We start from the raw sequence: 20,858 nt of genomic DNA on the forward strand, positions 1-20,858 counted from the left end.
AGTAACACTTATAAGTTTCCTGGCTATTTGATCCCAGGCCTTAGCCTTACATTCTGAGCAATGGTAAGTGCCCTGCAGCAGTCTAGGTTCACAATTTCATATCAGGAGCACAACAAAAACTCTGGACTCCCACACACCCCATCTCTGTGCCCAAAAGCACACACCATGTCCCACACTGCCTGGCATACTGACAGCTAGAAAGACTCCAACAACTGTTGCAGAATTCCCACATATTGGCCTAAATAATAAATGATACCAAAGCCCTGCTTTGCTTAGCATCCCACAAAGTACAACCATGGTTTTAGCAAAGCTTAGCAATGCACAAACAAAAATAGCCATTTATCACATTTAAGCAGTACTTAGCACCACACAGCTCTTCCAAATGTAAAAGTTTTGTTTTTAAATTAAAAGAAAATTTACATTACATTAAACAAATGGTATGTCTGTTAGGGACTCAAACCCAGGACCCTCAAAGCTTTAGGCCATCATTCTACCCATTTAGCTATTTTGATAGTACATAAAGTAGTATACCTTCACCTTTACTATTAAGCGACTATGCCACACCACACAAACAGGCTTAAACATAAGCAGAATTAAATAATTAATCACATCTGGTTTCTACTTTTAGATGTCTGAAGTGTGACAGCTGTGTCTGTGCAAGAGCAGCTTCATATTGCAATACTCTGCATAAACTGACATTAAAAAAAAACAGATATGATAGTTATTTACATCAAGTTTCTATTTTTAGATGTCTAGTACATGTATATATCTAAGCACAGCTTGGCATTGCTGTACTACAAGCCACACAAATGGACATTTAAAATAAATAAATTAATTAAAAAAAAAAAAAAAAAAAATTAGAAACTTAAAACACAAACTATTAATTCACAGCACATTTCAACAGTAGCAGGGAACACTACAGGGAGCCTCACCCTGTAAATAACATCTCACGAGGCATCCACTACCACAGGATAGCCTCTACACTTCTGCCTACATGTATTCTATATCCCTGTTACCATGCTCTCCCTCAGCACTGGGACTTGAATAATATGCACGGTGAGCTGCCGAAGGGGAACCATGGCCATGTACAGGGATACATTTTGTGTAGGATCTACACAGAGCCTCAAAGGATTTTATTGAATCCTGGAGCTGAGTATTTCAAGGCAGGAAGAATCCAGCATTCTGACAGAAATGGAAAATTCTTTTGTTTTCAAGCTTTCTCTGTCAATTGCTTAATAAATGACCCGTGAAAGGAATGTTTTACACAGGAACAAAGAAAGCAAAATCACCAGCACTTTAACATGTTTAATTAACATATTATTTAGATCTGACATTCAGTAAACCCACCAATGCATGTAATAAGCAAATAATTTGAAAAAATAAAATAAAATAATTAACTTATATAGCTTTAAATTTACCATTTTTTGTTTATATTTTAATGACTGTCTCTCACAGGAAGTATTTGTTTAACATTTGTAAATACACTTCTAAGTTTAATTAAATTAAATATATAAATTATTTCACTGTAAATATAGTAAAACAGTAAAACTAACCATTTTATTCCTCATCATGAAAAATGTGTTAGCTTAAGATATAAATACATACTTACATGTTTTGTATGTTTTAAAGTCCAGTACAAACCTTTCACTTAAAGAGCAAGTCTATTGTTTCAGAAAATAAAGTCCTGCAATCAGAAAATTATTTTAGTCTTTTTAATTTCAGAAACATTTTTCCAATAATTCAGCTCATGCTCGATCTTGGGATATATTATTCCACTCCATTTCTTCAGTATTATTAAGGATGTTATTGCTGTTAACAAAAGTGGATGCCTCCTCCAGCATGTTGAATATATTGTTTTATTTTTCAGAGAAAATAACCTGATCTTTGCAGGAAACACCAAAGTGGCTTCAATATTGTTCTTTTTAAGTTCCTTGATCAGTGGTAAACAGGATATTCTTTTACTCATTATTTTACTGGAATAATGATTGTCAAATATGACTACATGCTCACCTATTGTAATAGGTGGGCTGGACCATGCTGTTTTTAATATTTGATCTTTTTCAAAGCTAGACATGAACTGAATTATAATTGAACATGGTGGTGAGTTTTCTTTCTTTGAAGGTGCTCTCGAGGATCGATGTGCCCTTTCAGTTCCTAAAGATAATGTTTTAGAGATATTTAATGTTTTATGCAGCCAGGTAGTTAGTAAGTGCATTATACTGTCTCCCTCACACTTTTTAGGTATACCATAAATTCTAATGTTATTTCATCTCAATCTATTTTCTAAATCATTAAGTTTTAATATGAGCCATTTATTTTGCTTTAAAAGGAATTCAGTCTGAGACTCACCTTCACATTCTTCCTTCATGATCATTTAAAGTTTCTTCCATACTGCTGATTTGTATACTTTGTGGTTTCATAAGAATTTCTAAATGTTCCATATTGTGTCTGGTCTCTTCTTAGAAATCTTCTAGTTTGATATCCAGTTTGTCTGTTTTATGTAATGCAGCCTGCATACTAGATATTAGTGACTGTATGTCTTTTTAATATAAGAATCCTGAGTACCATTTCTTGAATGGCTCTTGTTGAAGTGTATTTTCTCTTAATCAAGCAGTTGAAATTTTAACAGAAAATAATTATACCTTTTGAAGAACCTAAAGATATAAATCTTTTCTCTGACTTTTAGTGAATAAAATTAGCTAACAAGTATCTCCAAATTAAATTTTTTTGATTATATTTTCTGTCACAGAAACATTTTCATTCACAGAGCTTCCACCAGTTGTTGCTCTCAGTTAGCCATCTTGGCCACACCCCTTGGTCTCAGTCTAGACACGTATCAAAATGACAAAAAATAAATACCTTGATGAAGTACAGAGAGTGGAAGCTGAAGAGCATTTTAAAATCTGACAGCTACTCGATACCTAGGGTTGATGATCTAAAAGAAAGTTTGAGGAAGACATTCTTGACTACATTTTGTCTAAAAACAATACTGGCAAATTCCTCTGACAGCTGAAGCTAGGAAAAAGTGTGTGTGTGTGTGAGTGTGTATGTGTGTGTGTGTGTGTGTGTGTGTGTGTGTGTGTGTGTGTGTGTGTGGGTGTGTGGGTGTGTGCGTGTGTGCATGTGTGTGTGTGAAAGCAGAAGAGACTGTGTATGTGTGTATGAGAGAGGCAGAGAGTGAGAGAGAGAGAGATAGAATAGGCTCAATGTAAAATTGTTGTGTTTTACTTACGTATATTTATTTTTTAAGCACTATATTATTTATTTCATGTATTTTTGATGTAAAATGCATTCTCCTACACCATTATCATATACTACAGCAAATTTAAAACATAAGGTGGAGGAATAATTTTACATTAAAAATATGTAAAAAATAATATAATATTTAAAAAATAAATAAGCAAGCAAAACACATACATTTTACAGAAAACCCAGTCTCTAAGCACAGTAATGCCTTTCAAGGTGTGTGTTAATGTGTAATTTATGCCCTTCCAGGGTTGTAGAGGACCTCCACCTACGGCACTGGGCCTCATAACAACCCTAGATGGGTGTTAATTACACAGTAACACACACTCTCTCAGCCGTTATTGCTTGCTTGTTATTCCACATAATTAATTTAGTAAAAATGGTCTTTCTTCCTGTTTCTGTGCAATAAAACAGCATTATTTTATAATTGTATATATATATATATATATATATATATATATATATATATATATATATATATATATGTATATATATATATATATATATATATATATATATATATATATATATATATATATATATACACATACACACACACACACACACACACACACACACACACACACACACACACACACACACACACACACACACACACACACACACACACACACACACACACACACACACACACATATATATATATATATATATATATATATATATATATATATATATAGGCATATGTGTATATGTATGTGTGTGTGTGTGTGTACACGTTTGCACATGGGGGTGTTTATAAAACCACTAATTGAATTTATTCCATCAAAACTGCATAATAGTACACAGTTATTGAATACTTTGAAGGTACAAATAGTCAGAAGCTCTTCTTACAATGTTGAATGTAAATTCATTGCACAGAAGTATACCCCATTTAGGAGGCATGGAAATAGTAGAGGTTTTTTTTTAAAGAATTTTATTAAATAATTATTAAAATGAACAAATATTTCCATGAAATCATAACATTTTTTCTTTAATGTTAAAAAAACAAGAAAATAAAAAAAAACTTCTAATATATAAACCAATGTAACTAAAGTATGTACAAAGACATTCATCATGCAAAAAAAAATTCTTAATGTAGCTATAGGATTAATAAAAATCATCTGTTTACATAAATTAATAAACTATTTTTCTAGAAGTTCATAGATGATATTCCATGAATTATATAATGTAGTATTCCTAGATGATCTAGATTTAATAGTTAACATTTCCAAATTACACGTTTCAAGGATTATATTTTTAAATTCCAAAAATGTAGGTGCTGTACTAGATTTCCCATTCTTAGTGATTGTTTTTCTAGCTATAGATAGTATAGACCAAACCAAAGGGTACTTATTCTCTTTTACACAATCAGGAAAGGAGTATTAAATAAAACAAGTGATTTAGATATAAAGAAATTATCAGTAAAAATTGTTTGCGACAAATTATTGATATCATCCCTAAATTTTCTTAAATATATGCAATTAGAAAACATATGAGACCAGTCAGCATTCAATTGAATATTACATCTCCAACATATTATATTCTTTTTAGAAAATATACTTATATTATGAGGAGTGATAAAGGATCTATTTAAAAATCTCCATGTGAATAATTTCCATTTTAAAGAAGTAGTCATACTTGCTGATTGTAAAATATTCATTTTGTCTTTCTCAGAAGGGGGATTATTATTAAAGAAAAATATTTCCAATAATTATTTGAATGTGTATCTAAATCACATTTAATTGCCATATAAATGTTTGATAACTTGTTATTAGCAGGAGATTTATGCAAAATTGATAAAATCATTTAATGTATTAGCTTGGGAATATTTTTCCTAATTATAGGAGACATAGAATCCAATTTATTTAATACATATTGTCTAGCTTCTTGAATCTCTAACCATAAACAAGAATCAAGTTTATCGTCTTCCAAGAATAAACTATTGGATTTTATCTCATTATTTATCATCATTTGATGCCAAAATGTTAAATGCTTTTGCTGAAATATAGAAGTTTTGTATAATCTGAAGAGAAAATAGATCTGTGTGTGTAGGCTATAGGGAAGAGTAAAAAAAGCCAATCCTTATATATATATTTAAATATAAAAATTTTAAATGATTTTAAAAGAAAAACTATATACTTAGAGTTAAAACTCAGAGAAGAAAATTCAGAAATATATTTTTTTAACCTCCAAATAAATGGATTATTAATTATATTTAGCTTATAGGAACTTTTTATATCTTTGGTATTTTGTGACAATACCTCTATAAACTCTTTCCACTTAGCAGTGTATTCCACATCGATGATATGAGAGATTGTATTGAATACTGATGAAATTGAATACATTACTAAATTTGGTAAGGCTATACCCCCATTATTCCAGTTATACGTATGGTATGTTAATGCAATCCTTAGCTTATTTGGTAACCACAAAAATTTCTGAATCATTGAATTAATATTTTTAATTATTTGGTAAGAAGGAGGTATAGATAAAGATTGAATTATATATAAGATTTTGGGGAGAAGGATCATCTTTATTATTAAAAGTTTATCATCCATAGAAAAGGGTAATGTGTTCCATTTATTTATTAAATTTTCTATCTGTAATAGTCTTTTATTATAATTTATTTGAATGGTATCTTTAATATTGTTAGTAATAATTATACCTAAATATGTTATTTGTTGAGACTGAGCTATATATTCATTATATTCATCAGGTATATTGTATTTATTTGAACCTGTTAAAATAATTTGTGTTTTGTTATTATTAAAAGTAAGGCTGGAATTTTTTTGAAACTATTCCATGTTTTTAATGTTTTTTAAAAAGTTTTTGTATAGATTCCCTTCTACTCCCAAGAGTAATCAATATGTCATCTGCAAACATTTGTATTGTAGATGATATAATGGGGTTTAATTTGTATCCTTCAATATCTGTGTCATGCCTTATTAAATTTGTCCATGGTTACATAACTAATGAAAATAAAAGAGGGGATAAAGGACACCCTTGTTTAGCCCCTTTTACTATTGGTATATTTTGAGATATACTAGTACCAATTTTAACATAAGCTTGGCTACCTTCATATAACAGAGTGATAAGATTGATAAAATTATTGGAGAAATTTAATTCCTTTAATAGAGTGAAGAGATATTCCCATGTAACTGAGTCAAAAGCACAATTTATATCTAAACTAACTAGGGTTAAGTTTGTTTTAAAATTTTTCACCGAATCAATTAAAGTTAATATTCTTTTAATGTTATCATATGAAGTTCTCTTTATTATAAACCCTGTTTGATCACTATCAACTAATTTGGGTAAAAGTGTTTTAAGCCTTTCTGCATAAATGGACATAAATAATTTGTAATCAGTGTTTAATAGGGAGATGGGTCTATAGGAGGTACACTTAGAGGGATCTTTGTTAGATTTTAAAATTGGAGAAATAAAAGTGTATTTCCAAGAAGGTGGAATTATGTTTTTGTCCTGAACAAGATTAAATACTTTATAAAGCAATTTTAGAGCATTTATAGGTAGTAATTTGTAAATTTCAGGAATGATGTCATCATTACCTGGTGCTTTATTTTGCTTTAATTCGGTAATGTGAGTTTGAAGTTCTTTGAAAGATATTTGTTTATCAATACAAATCCCTAGTTCCTCTGAAAGTCTTGTTTTAGTGTATTTATTAATAAATGTTTTTATTTCCTCTTTAGAGTTAATTTCAGTAGTTGGTGGATGTTTATAAAAAACTCTCTAAATTCAGTTAATATATTATGAATTTCTGATACCATTTTTCCATTTTTAGAGGAGAATATTTCATTGATATGATTAAATCTATTTAATCTTTTTGTTTTATTAACAAGAATTTTTAAGGATTTAGGGTTAGAAGAGAAATTTATAAACTTGAATTTTTCTGTATTGATCATAGTTTTATGTTTTAATATTTCTAGATATTTATTATTTAACATATTTATTTATTTTCTTTTATCTGATATATCTTTATCACCCATATTACTAAGTTTTAAAGTGTCTAATTTACATTGTATATCTTGCAGGTCTTTATCCCAAGCTTTCTTTTTTTTGTTGTACCAATTCAATATCCTACCATATAGATAAGCTTTTAGGGCATCCTATATGTACATTTCTGATATATCATTAGTAATGTTAAGGTCTAAAAAATTCTGTACTTCTGTAGAAATGAAATCATTAAAATCTTTTAATTTTGTGATATAAGCTTGGATTCTTTTTATATGAATATTAAAATTAGGATTGACTACCACTTCAAAAATAATAGAATTATGATCTGATAAAGGACATGAAATCACTGCTGATTTGTTTAAGGAATCTGTTAAATTATTAGAAATAAAAACTCTATCTATCCTCGAGTATGAGTTATGTCTATGAGAAAAGAAGGTGTAAAACAAAGAAGTAGTATCTGCAAAATAATTTATATCTTTCAAAAAATAAGTATCTGAAAAGTCATTTAATTTAGATGATGTAGATATTCTTCTCTTCCCATTAGTACTAGAGTCTTTGTAATCTAGAATACAATTGAAATATCCTGCCAAAATAATGTTCCCTTTAGAGAATAGTACAATTTGATCTAGATGTTGTTTCACTGTGTTTATCCCTATTCCTGGGATCCAATATATGTTAATCAATGTGAAAAGTTTACTGTTTATTTCTATGGTGACTGCACAAAACATTCCTTTATTATCCTTATATCGATCTATTATTTTAGGAAAACGCATTATGCTGTTCCATAGGATAGCTACTCCTCTCTTTGTCTTATTATGTTCAGAACTTACTAAAATCTTATATGTTTTAGATTCAAGTCTGAATATATCCTCTGTTATTAAGTGAGTTTCTTGTAAAAATACTAACTGGGATTTATGTAACTTAAGATATTTAGTTAAATTCCTCCTTTTATTAGGATTATTTAAACCATTAATGTTAACTGATATACCTTTTAGTGTAGTCATCGAAAATTAAATGATGTAAATATAAACATACTGATCTAAGAAATACACAAGAATATATCTAATAGGAATACTATTATGATCATTAGAACAAACATAGTGTAAGAGTATCATATTCTTAAAATTAAGGTTGTTTCCAACTACATAAGATATGAACGTCTGAAAAGTTATTAGAAAATATTTATAACATAAACATGAAACAAAATAACCAGCCAGAACCCCTCTGGAGTTTAAAACTCCTAACTCAAATGACATCAGTCACTCGAATCGACCTCCTATCAAAAGCAGCATCCAACCAGCACCTGCCTAAATGTCTATAGTCATAACTATAAAAATAAGGCTTCTCATCAATAACATAAACAATTTTTGTATGAACCAAATATATAGATATAATGTTGTGTCAATTAGTAAATTGATGACTGCTACATCTTAGGAATAAAGTACAGAATTTTCTTACATTAGTTAGTAGGTTATTAAGAACTGCTATGATCTATTAGTTCACTATTCTGCTTTAAAGTAATCACATTTCCAAAGAACCTTAAAAAGAGACTATGGCATTCTTCTATTACCGAAATATGGCAAATAAAGGCTGAAGTGTGATATATAGTACTGCCATAGGTGATTAGCTAAATGGAACATAGTTGTAAATGAATCACCTAAGGGCCTTCAATAACCACTAACATTGGCAGCTAATAAATAAGATGCTAATAAAAGTGATTTTACTAACAATCAACTAACATACTGATTGTTCAGAAAGAAATGAACACTGCATTTCTTTGCCAGAAACCAGATATAGCGATTACTCATCAAGAAGTAAAACCAAAAACATCCTGCTAGTTTTCTTATAACCAAACATCCCGGTGCAGTCTCTCATAGAAGAGTGACTAATAAACCTTAAAAGTCTCATCTTCCATTCATTGCATTAATTTGAGTTACCTCAAAGGGTCCATCATCATACTGAAAACTAGTGAAAAGGTCATATTAGTTCAAAGAAGCAAGGTGCTTTAATAGCTCCTGTATACTATATAAAAGCCTTATTTAAATATAATGAGCTTTTTATTATTCAGTTATAGCTTATACTATCTTTGAATTTTGAAAAGCTATTTCATTAACAAAACAAAAGATGAAAATTTCACATTTTTTAATGATAAACAGATCTTACTATTTTTAATGCACCTGTCCTTGCAATATTATTGCTGCCTATGTGGTACATCCCTATCAGCCTATTACACAAATGCATTCATAAAATAACTGAGATAACCTATTATATACATCTATACATTTAACGTTTTGATAAATGCTTCATGAACATTTTCTCAGCAAGTCAATAGTTATAAAAAATGTACATGTAACACAAGTATATAAACAGCTTGTAGCATTATTAAATCTTCCAAAAATGCACAAATCACAACTAGTATTTCTCATCAAGATATCGGCACCCTTGTCATACATAAAGCAAATATTTTATGAGAATACTATTCGTATATAAATACATAAGACTCAAGAATACCTATGATGATCAGAAAATGTATTTAGGCTACATGCGTAGTATAATCCCTATTTATTTAAGAGATTATTGCATATAATGTCTTGCAATAAGTTGAAAGTAGTAATCTAGTTATATCTTCTTTCCGTATGCAATATGAGGAAACAAATTTGATGCAGTAGCTTCCCGGTGAGGATCAGAAGATCAATTTACTTCCGATGCCTTCATGATGATGTTTTAAGAAATCTCCAAGCTTTCCAGCCGCGATGGATACCACAGTCTCGAGCTCATCGTGAAGATGAAGCTTTCAAAGTTCCGGCGGGAAATAGTAAGTAAAACATTACTTAACTACATATAAGGCAATGTCTCGAGACTCCCTCTATACCAAGAGAGATGAGAAAGAAAGAAAAAAAAAAAACCTTGCATACACAACACGAAGCAATGACAGCTATCAAGCAAAGTTTCACCACACTATCAACAAGATTCTCCGGTTAATCTCCGACCAAAGCACACAAGCACCAAAACATACAATTAACATAAACAACAAGACACATGTCTCTACAGTGCTAGAGCACCAAACCAGAGCCAACAAATAAACACACCAACAACTCAGAAATGACAACAAAGCCTTACCATTACTCCAGTCACACTGCCACTCACATCTCGTGCCAGAAGTACCATCACTAGCACAGCAATTCTGCAACTATACATCAGGCCATCATACAAGATTCCTTTATCAAACAATTAACCATAAATCAACTAAAATACAAATACAGCAATTATAACTAAATAAAAGTTTTCCAACCACTATAAGAACCAAAATCAAGATAATCAAATACACCCCCTAATGATTAGCACCACTACAAGACATCCAGAAGCATAGATATCCGAGACAAGAGAATCACTGCATCCATGAGAATCAAACCAATAAACATTAAGATAATTAATCTTAAACAAATAGTACAAATGAAAAAAAATCCCAACAAACGACTATTCTACAAAACAAAATAGACAGCTATTTAGTTAACCAATTTACATTATATTAAATATAATGCCAAAAGCTCACTTGGATGTCCGGTTTCATTTCCCCAACTGAGTGAATCAAGTGCAAATATGTACTTGTTATGATTCATCTTTTGATTTTTTTTTAGGGTCACATGTTTTCCAAGTGTTGTTCTCAGCATTTCTTTTAAGACTAGGACTGACCCACTCCATTTCATCTACTTTTTCCAGTATGTTATTAGATTTTATATAAGTTATTGCATTGTCTAGGTCGTCAAAAATTTTAAAACCATCTTGATAAAATATTTTCACTCTTGCAGGAAAAAGCAAATGGGTTTTTATTTTATTTTTTTTTTAGCTCTCTGACTAAAGGCAAGAAAATTTTCCTTTTTGATAATACTGAAGAATAGTCATTATCAAAGCGTATAATATTGTCTTTCAGTTTGATTGGGGATTTTGCCCATGCAGTCTTTAGTACCATTTCCTTATCATGGGCTGATAGGAACTTTACAATAACAGATTTAGTATAATTACTCTTGGTGTTTTTAGATGTCACCATTGATCTATGGGCTCTTTCAATACCATATGAAAGAGCCTTTGGTAGTTCAAGTACTTCAGGCAACCAGGAAGATAAAAATGTTTCCATATTATTTCCCTCTATGTTATCCGGTAAGCCAAAAATTCTCACATTATTCCTACGGGACCTGTTCTCAAGGTCATCAACCTTTGTCTGAAGAAGAGAATTTTGCTTTAACAGGAACTCAACATTATGTTCACTCTCCTGAATTCTGTTATCCATATCACATAATGCAGTTTCCATTCCTGAAATCTGCTTCCTCTGTTGCAATAAATCTTCATGCAGAATGTCCATTTGGTGAGAACACTTTTCTTTGAAATTGTCAATTTTTATATCCATTTTGTCTATTTTGACACTTAGTTCCTGAATAGTAGTTAGCAATGACTGTAGTTCTTTTTGATAGTCGTCTCTTGATGAGAAGGTTTAGTGAAGCTCATCCTCTTCTTTTACTGTAGTACTTCCAAGTGTAACTTTGACAGGAAAACTTAAAATCTACTTGCAATTTTTTATATACTACCCTAATATATATTTTAAAGAATTAATTAAAATAAAAAATAACTATTATTAGGGAAGTTTATATCAATATTTCATGTCAATAAACTTCTGTAAAGGCAGAGCTGATAAGAAAAGCTGCTACTCTGTGCTCATCTTGGCCACGCCCCCAAGTTTTTTTTTTTTGAATAAATAAAACAAATATGAAAGAATATTTAATTAGTTTTTATTAGATTTATTACATCATGGCCTGACTAAAAATGCATTATACATTCCAGATGAATGTTGTCTTCAGTTATCCAGATGAATGTTATCTTCAGTTAACTGGAACAGTTATGGCATTAATTTTGTACCCATATATGTAGAATATCTATGGGATTCTTTGAGGAAGAATATAGTTGAAACTCTGGGAACAATGAATATTTGAGAAGGATGGCTTCTTGGTTTAAATTTTTAGAGGACTGTTGGATGATTTGGTAAGTGAAGTCTAAAACTCAAATGTACGTCATTATTTACCAACTTCAATCTTCAGTGATTTGTAAGCAAACCAAAAATGTTATGAGGATCATCAGTCCAAAGAGATGAGGCAAAAATCTCGACAGTTGAGTTGGTTAATTTTGCGTTACATTTTAGCAGTTTCTATGTGAGACAGACTTCTTTACCTTGTAAACTACATATAGCCATGCATTTAAGTGATTTAAGGTGTAAGAGGGAGAGAAGTGCATTGTATAAGCATTTGGAATCACATCTCACTGTTAAGATTTTTTGCATAGGTGGAGTATTTGACGAAGAAAGAGTAAAAAGATTAAGCACTAGTTATGAGATAAAAAGAAAAAAGACGAATAGCTAATTTAGAGGCATTATTAATGCCCAGATTAAAATGATAATTTTTGAAGAATTGATGTAGTTTTGAAACCATACAGAAGGTGTGAGAATTGCTTTAAATATAAACACAAGATGTTTGAGGAGTAACTCTATGCTTTATATTGCTTGAGATGTGGTTGGTTGTTTAACCTTTGATAAATATTTAAACTGGTGAGCAAGATCTTACAACATTGATAAAGCATTGGGAAAACCCTGATTCCTGAGTCTGTTGAGGATGGATATCCCAAAGAATGGTGTGGCAAATAACTGTGATGGCTCTGTGAAATAAACATTTTTGTTTGACTTTTGAAGTGCTTGCATTGTTTTTTGAAGTATACACACACACACACACACAAACACACACACACACACAAATACACACATATATATCTATATCTATCTATATCTATCTATATAAATATATATATATATATATATATATATATAAAACTAGGTGATCTATGGGCTTGAGCTGACACTGGAAAGTTTATTCTCATAGGCACTATACGGGAAAGCTTGTAACTTACTTCTAAAAAAGACCACACCTGAAACACAAAATATCAATTTAAAGTACTTTCATTCATTTATTATTTGGCTAAATGTTGAACTTAATCAGAAATCTGCATTCCACTTTGATCACACATATAAACAGGTAAGTAGTTAGGTGGGTGTGATGGATGGGATTGACATGTGAGACAAGGAGTGTTTGGAAGGGGGTGCCCATGCTCAGCTATTCCATTTGAGGACACATTTCATGTTAAGATTGCTGTTGAGACCTGAGGGAGTGTCAGCCCTCAGGTCTATCTGCCATTTCAGTTCTCTAACTTTGAGGAGTTAGAAAGTTAGTTTCACCTGAGACTATGGAGACTCTTTCAAGGACCAGTAACTTGAAACTGGCCATCAGAAGGCACTGGGTGCTGTGCCTGGCAATGGCATTGGTGGGGTCCCTGCTTGTAATGGCTTGGTAGTGTTAATTCTGTCGTTGGACTTGCAGGTAGTCTTAGGTTCATAGGTAGGTACTAGGCTATCAGCCCTGGGGCCTATACAAGCCCAGCCAAAAAGGTACCCTGGCTTTTGCCACCCAAGAAAATTATTTTCCTGTGCCACTGTCGAGCAGAGCCACAGAGATGATCCCCGGGGTGAATTTCTTATTTCCCATCCAGTCATCAAAATTTTTCTTGAAGAGTGCTAATGAGGAGCATTGCTTGATATAGATAGGTAGTTTATTCCAGAGTATGGGAAGTCTCTGGGACAGCAATCTATCCCTCCGGCATGTTATTTTTACTGTGGTGACAAGGTTTAGGTCCCTAGAGTGTGTAGCTCAGAGAGATTGGGATTTCTTTAAGTGGAGCATGTCCAACAGCTCTGGGTTTGACATAGCTTTGTATGTTAGGCAGAGATCACCTCTGAGTTGGCGATATGCAACGAAGTAAAGCTGGAGTTTTTTGAGATGGTCTGCATAGGGCATCTGTTTGAGGCCAGTAATCCTCTTTGTGAGGTATTTCTGCGGCCTTTCCAGTTGTTGTAGATGTCTTGTGAGGTACATACCAAAAGGGGCGTTGTACTCTATAATGTGTCTAATGAGTGATGAGTAGAGGGGAACAATGACCTCTTATTTTCTGGATGAGAAACCTTTTGTGATGAGGTGTGCCATGTAGAAGGATTTCCTGATTACTGTGGTGATGTGATTATCAAAGGAGAGACTACTCTTCACCTGTGTCCCAAGGTCTCTTATTACACTTTCGGTATTAAGTATACTACCGCCTATGTTGCAGTTCATGGGTACAGAGTTTTTACCAAAGGGGATGACAATGCACTTTTTGGCATTGAGCTTGAGGCCATGGCTTTGACACCAGGCATCTGTCTCAGTGAGGCCCTTTTGTAGGATGTCCACATCATTAGGAGTTTTGATTATGGCTCCTAGTTTGCAGTCATCTGCAAACTTCATTAGCCAAAGACCTTCTGTGTTAGCCTGAACTTTAGAGAAGTAGATACCAAACAGGAGAGGATCCAGGACTGAACCATGTGGTACTCCACTTCTCACTGGTCTGAAGTCGGATTTGGAGTCTGCTACTTTCACAGTGTGGGTTATGTCAGTGAGCCAGTTGACAACCCATCTTGTGACATAGGGATTTTTACCTAGTTTAGAGAGTTTATCTATAATTCCAGAGTGGGGGGTGGTGTTGAAAGCCTTGGCAAGATCTAGATAGGATGTGTGAACCACTTTACCCTTGTCTACAGCTTTGGTGACTGTTTCAAAGAAGTCTAACAGGTTTAGGAGACATGATCTGCCTTTTACAAACCGAACTGGGTGGGTTCCAGAGTTTGGAGATTACCAATGTCTTTGTTTATAAGATCCATGATGATACGTTCCATGGCCTTGCAGACCAGGCTCATCAGGTTAATGGGGCAGTAGTTCCTGGGGTCCGTGGTAACTCCCCCCTTGTGGAATGGGATAACCGTCACTGAGCGCCATTCAGCAGGCAAAAAGCCTGAGGTGAGGCTATGATTGAACATGGTACTTAGGTGGGGTGCCAGTTCATTCTGTAGTTCATGTAGAACGCAGCCTGGGATGTTGTCTGGTCCCATGGATGCTGTGTTCTTGGTTTTGGAGATTGTGGTTTTTACCTGTGCAGTCGTAATTACAGGAACTTTGCATTCTTCCGGTATAGAGATGGACTCTTTAGGGGGTAAGGGAGGGGTAAAGTTAGCACTGAACCTATCTGCCAGGATGTTGGCAATATCAGTTGGTTCTGAATATTTAGGGCCATTGTGCTGTAACTCAGAGCAGATCTGAGTGTTGCCTTTGAGATTCTTGACATAGCTATAGAATGCTTTGTGGTTGTCTTTAGAATCAGTGGTGATTTTGTTTTCATAACTAGCTTTGGAGGATTTTATCAGGGATTGCAGCTTCTTACTGAGGCTGACCAGGGAGCTCCTCCACTCATGGGATTTTACTCTCTTTTGCAACAGTTTCTTCCTTCTGTTGTACAGTTTGTTTATGGCAGGGGACCACCAGATTGGCTTCCTTTTTTGGAGGATAGCATCTTGGTTCTGTTTGGGATAGCACAATCCATGCACTCATGTAAGTCTTTATAAAGTGCAATTGTGTAGGATTCAGTAGTCGTAACTGTATTGTCCATCTGCATGGGTGTCATGAAGTTCACCACTTCTGTCTTAAGAAGCATGAAGTTGGCTTTGGAGAAATTATTTACCATGGTTTCTTTAATGGAGGGTGGGGGCAGGATGTGGATATCTAGGGTAATTAGCTTATGGTCAGATTGGACCAATGAGGCGTTGACTCTAGGTGTGGATCATCACTCACTCATTTTGGTAATGACTAGATCTAGGATATTGTTGCCCCTGGTGGGGGTGTGGATATGTTGATCCAAGGCATTGGAGTTTATGAATTCCAGAAAGCGTTGAGCAAAGGAGTTGGTACATGAGTAGTTTTCCCAGTTAATGGTGGGGTAGTTGAAATCACACATTATTAGGGTGTTTGGTTGAGCCCTAATATTTTCCAGTACATCAAGAAAAGAGTGGGAATCTGGGGGCATGGTGGGTGATCTGTAGCAAGCTACAATTTGGATTTCAGTTTTGCCCAGAGTTTGTTGCACTTGGATAACCTCAGCTGCATTATGCTGAGCAACTAGCCTGGAGGTATGAATATCCTTAATGAATATGGACACACCTCTGCCTTTGGTGTTCCGGTCCAGGTTACATGGCCGAAAAGTGTGTTATGAGTTATAGCCTGGTAGTGCAGGGGTGCTCTCTGGAGCCTTGAACCAGGTCTCAGTCACTGCACAGATATCGATGTTCTCCATTTTAAGGAGTGCCTCGAGTGAGTGCATTTTGAGATTTAAACTTCTAGCATTGAGTAGCATCACCCTCAGTTTTTGCTTGTCTGTTCCTGTTATGGTGGGGAAATTGTCATTTGAACCTTGCCTAAAAAAGGCACTATATGAGTGGCAAGAACCTTAGCCAGTATCTGGAATCCCAGAGGTGACAGGTGCAGGCCATCTCTGGCAAAGCATCGTGGTCTGTCAACCATGTCATCTTAGGCAGACAGATACTGGATCCCTTTAGAATGGCAGCAGAAGTTTAGCCAATTGTTGAAGTCAATCATTTTGTCCTTGTACTGCGGCATCATTCTGGGTGATGGCAGAATGCTACTCAGGGCTAGGGTCATACCTGCCTGGGCTACAAGATCGGAGAGCTCCTCTGTGTCTCTTTTCATGTAGTCCAGGGAGGTACATCTCAGTTCGTTCACACCAACATGGACAATGACAGAGTCATATTTGTACTTGTTGTTGAGTGACCTGAGTGTGTGGGTTATGTGGTCGATCCTGACATCCAACAGGCAGCTGACAGTAACCTTCTCCTTGTTTTGCCTGGTGAGTGGGACATCAGTGTGCCTGACTATAGAGTCACCTATGACTAGTGTGTTGGGTACATTGTTTTGCCTTATTGGCTGTGGTTGAATGGCACACTGAATATGTGGGCTATGTGTCATTTGGGTTGTGTTGGGGGGTGGAGGTTGCTTGCATTTATGCTTTGGAGGTCTCTGTTGCTTGAGCAGATTATTATTAAGAGCCTCCGCAAATGTTTTTGTGTTTCTATGTGTGGATTTTGGTGGTGTAGATTTAGTGAGACTATGTGATGAGTGTGGTGTGGTGCAAGTGTTTACCTTCTCCTCTTGACTGTCAAGTTCAGTCTTGATTGGAGAGAGCTTTACCTCCAGTTTGGCTAGATAAGTGCATATCTCACAGATTGTAGTGTTGGGTGGTAGGAGGAGAGGGTTGTCTGTGTACATGAGGCAATTTCTACATTGCCCCTAGATGCCCAGATTTATCAGATAGACAGGAGAGAACACTGGGAGCTGACCCTTGGATATGCCTGAATAAAAAACTATTTTCCTCTAGATAAGTGAGGAAAGTGAGTACAAGAGCTGTTTTTCTCTAAACAAGTGAGTAAAGTAAGTACCAAAACTGTTTTCCTCTAGGTAATGAGGGAGGATGAGTGCTGTAGTAATTAGTAGGTTATTTAGTGCTTACAAATTCTGAACAAGTGCTGATGATGAATAAGCAAATTCAAGTGCTAAAACTAAGAATCTGTATCTGGACTAAACTAGTTACAGGAAAGGGGAGAAACAAGTGCAAATGCGGGCTTTTATATCAGAAAGTTGACAAAGATGGAAAAACTGCCCAAATGGCCAATAACTACAATTTCTGGGCCAGAACCACTGCTTATGTGGTAGATAGGTTACCTAGTGCTTACCACTCCCACTGATAAGCTAGAAGGCTTCCCTCCAACACAGAAAGCTTGGCTGGGGGGGGGGGGGGCTCAGAAGCTTACATACAGTTCTGGATACAGCAAATCTGAATCTGGACTACACTAGTTACAGGAAAGGTTTTTTTTTTTATATATACAGAAAAGTAGCTAAAACAGCAGTAAAAACAATTCAAATGCATTGCACACTAGCACACTCGAATATGTAGCAATGTTAGACCAAACAGTTTAAAAAATGCAATTAAATTAAAAATGACTAAAACAAGTGCAGAAGGAGTCTATAAGGTAGAATGAGGTAAAGAGATGGGAATGGGGGGAGTGTCCCAGATCAAATCTACAGCTGGGGCGGGCAACTGCAAAAGCCTCCAAATTTAAACAAGACAGGAATAGGGAGGATAGGTATGGGAAAAATAACACCTTCAGCAGAGATCTGAAAAACTATACAGTGAAGCAAAAATAACAGTGCACAACTCTGAAGTCAGCCAGCAATGAAATAAAATTAGTTAAACAACAATTACCAGTACACAACTCTGAAATGCCAGAAAAATATCCTCAGCTCTGTGTATCTCCAGATAGTTTGAAGAACACTCTGTCAGGACAGAGGAAGTCTCCAGCAATAATATTGCCCATGTAAAAAGCACTGTATCACAAGCAGGGGCCTAAGTAATATGTGTTTGTGGTGACACAGTTGTATTGGTCATGAAAAAGGATAGGAGTGCTATGGGATTATAGGGAAATGATGTATCCTGTGATAATGTGTTGGCAGCAGCAACATTGTCCACAGGGATAGGTGTCTGGTGGTCCTCTGCAAGTGTGAGCAAGGTTCTGTCCCCTACTTCTAGGTACTTTTTGATGGATTTAGTCTTTTTGTAGCTAAAATTTGAATGGCTGCCTAAGGCTTTTGAGAGGTTAGGGCTGCCTGCTTCTAACAAAGCTCCAATTGTTAAGTAGGATGTTTCATATATTTTCAGCATCCACTGAGATAGGGAGAGGGAATCTCAAATGATAGTTTTCCTTTTTGGGCTTGTTTGAAAAGCTGTACTTTAAAATGTGAAGGTGGCATGAATATCTGTGTTCTGCCACTTGAGAAAAGCAGTCCTGCACTAATTTGGGGAGGTAGTGCCTTTGAATAAATAGGTGCTTGACAACTTGGCTCTTGAATACAAAGATGAGGTCATCACTAATGAGGTGGCTTAACATAAAGAACTGGCTTTTCACAATATTTCTTTTCATGAAGGGTGGGTGTTGTCTGTGATAGTCCAGGTAGTTGTTTCTGAAGATAGCCTTTCTGTGGATAATGGATGAGAAGCTATTGGAGCTTTCATCAATGGATAAGGTGATATCAAGGAAGTGTGCTTTCCTGCCTAAATCCGAAATTGTGAAAGAGAGGAAATCTATGCTGTTGCATAGTTTTTCAAGGAAGGGGTGGAGATTCTCTGGTGGACTGCTCCAGATAAGGATGATGTCATCAATGAAACGTTTGTAGAGTAAAATATGTTCAAACCCTCTAAGGGTGGGGAGAGTATCTACTTCTCAAGAACATAAGACAAAATTGTCATATGCGGGTGCCATCCATCTTAGCCCACATGGTCACCCCTTTCAGTTGGTGGTAGAGGGATATATATATATATATATATATATATATATATATATATATATATATATATATATATATATACATACATGCATATACATATATATATATATATTTATAGGTGTGTATGCATGTGTGTGAGTGTGTGTTTGTTTGTGTGTGCGCTTGTGTGTGAGAGAGAGTGTGTGTGTGTGTGTGTGTGTGTGTGTGTGTGTGTGTGTGTGTGTGTGTGTGTGTGTGTGTGTGTGTGAATGTTTGTTATTTAAGATTAAAGTAAGGGTTAGGGATGGGAATTGATTCAGTGGTGTGTGTATGAGATGGTACACATATGTGTTTGTGTCTGAGGCTATCATCTTTAGTGATAGTATTACAGAAACATGTTTTTTGATTGTTTTGGTTAAGGTGTATGGTTAGGGTGAAGGCTGCCCCCCCCCCCCACCACCTTAGTAGTACATCTTACTTAAAAAAAATCTGTAACACTAGTACTATTCAAACAAATTAGTATGTTTGATGTTTTGAGGTTTCACTAGTGTGACTGTTCCATATTAAGCATCTTGGACCTGATCCTTTGTCAATTCTGGGTGAACTGACTCATTATACGTCACTCACCTCCTTCAACCTAAATCATGCTTCACTACCCTCTGCAAAGTCATTCTTCACTACTTTTTTTGTTTTTTTCCACTACCTTACCTAATCCACTTTGTCTCTGAAGGCCTTTCCTTTACCTCTTTCTATTTTCTCCTTACCTACGCTACCTGAAGACACCCTGCCCTGCAGTCTTCTTATAATTTCCTTCTCCTTTCTTCTCTAACCATACTATGAACATCATCACTCATACTAAGACATCACTATATTAACTTTTGTGTATGTATGTATTCATATGCATTCTTACATATGCCTGTTTCATTAATATGCTTGCCTTAACATGATAACATATCTGTACTTATCTAAAGATGGATGGTTTATCCCTACCCATGTTCAAATTCCCTATCACTAAAGTAAAACAATTCCCTTCCACCAGCCACATTAATTACACTATTTTTGCTGACTCTATGAGAATTAATTTATGATGGTACTGAAAGTTAGCAGTAAAAGTAGTGGCCAAAAACTGTAAAACAAAAAAAAGTTTTTTTTCAGAGTGAATGTTCTATTGAGAAGCCTGAATCTCATTTATTTTTAGATGTAAATCAGTTTATAGTCCTAAAGCATGCCATCGTGATGATACAGAATATAAATGGAACATGCAAACTTCTTATAGCCACAGTCTTCATTTTCATTCTGTGTCATCAAAATATGCATGACAATCTGTAGAGTCATTTTCCATCTGGCCTCCTG

Source organism: Protopterus annectens, chromosome 1.part1 (assembly GCF_019279795.1).
Source record: "Protopterus annectens isolate FY-2018-M chromosome 1.part1, PAN1.0, whole genome shotgun sequence".
NCBI lineage: Eukaryota > Metazoa > Chordata > Ceratodontiformes > Protopteridae > Protopterus > Protopterus annectens.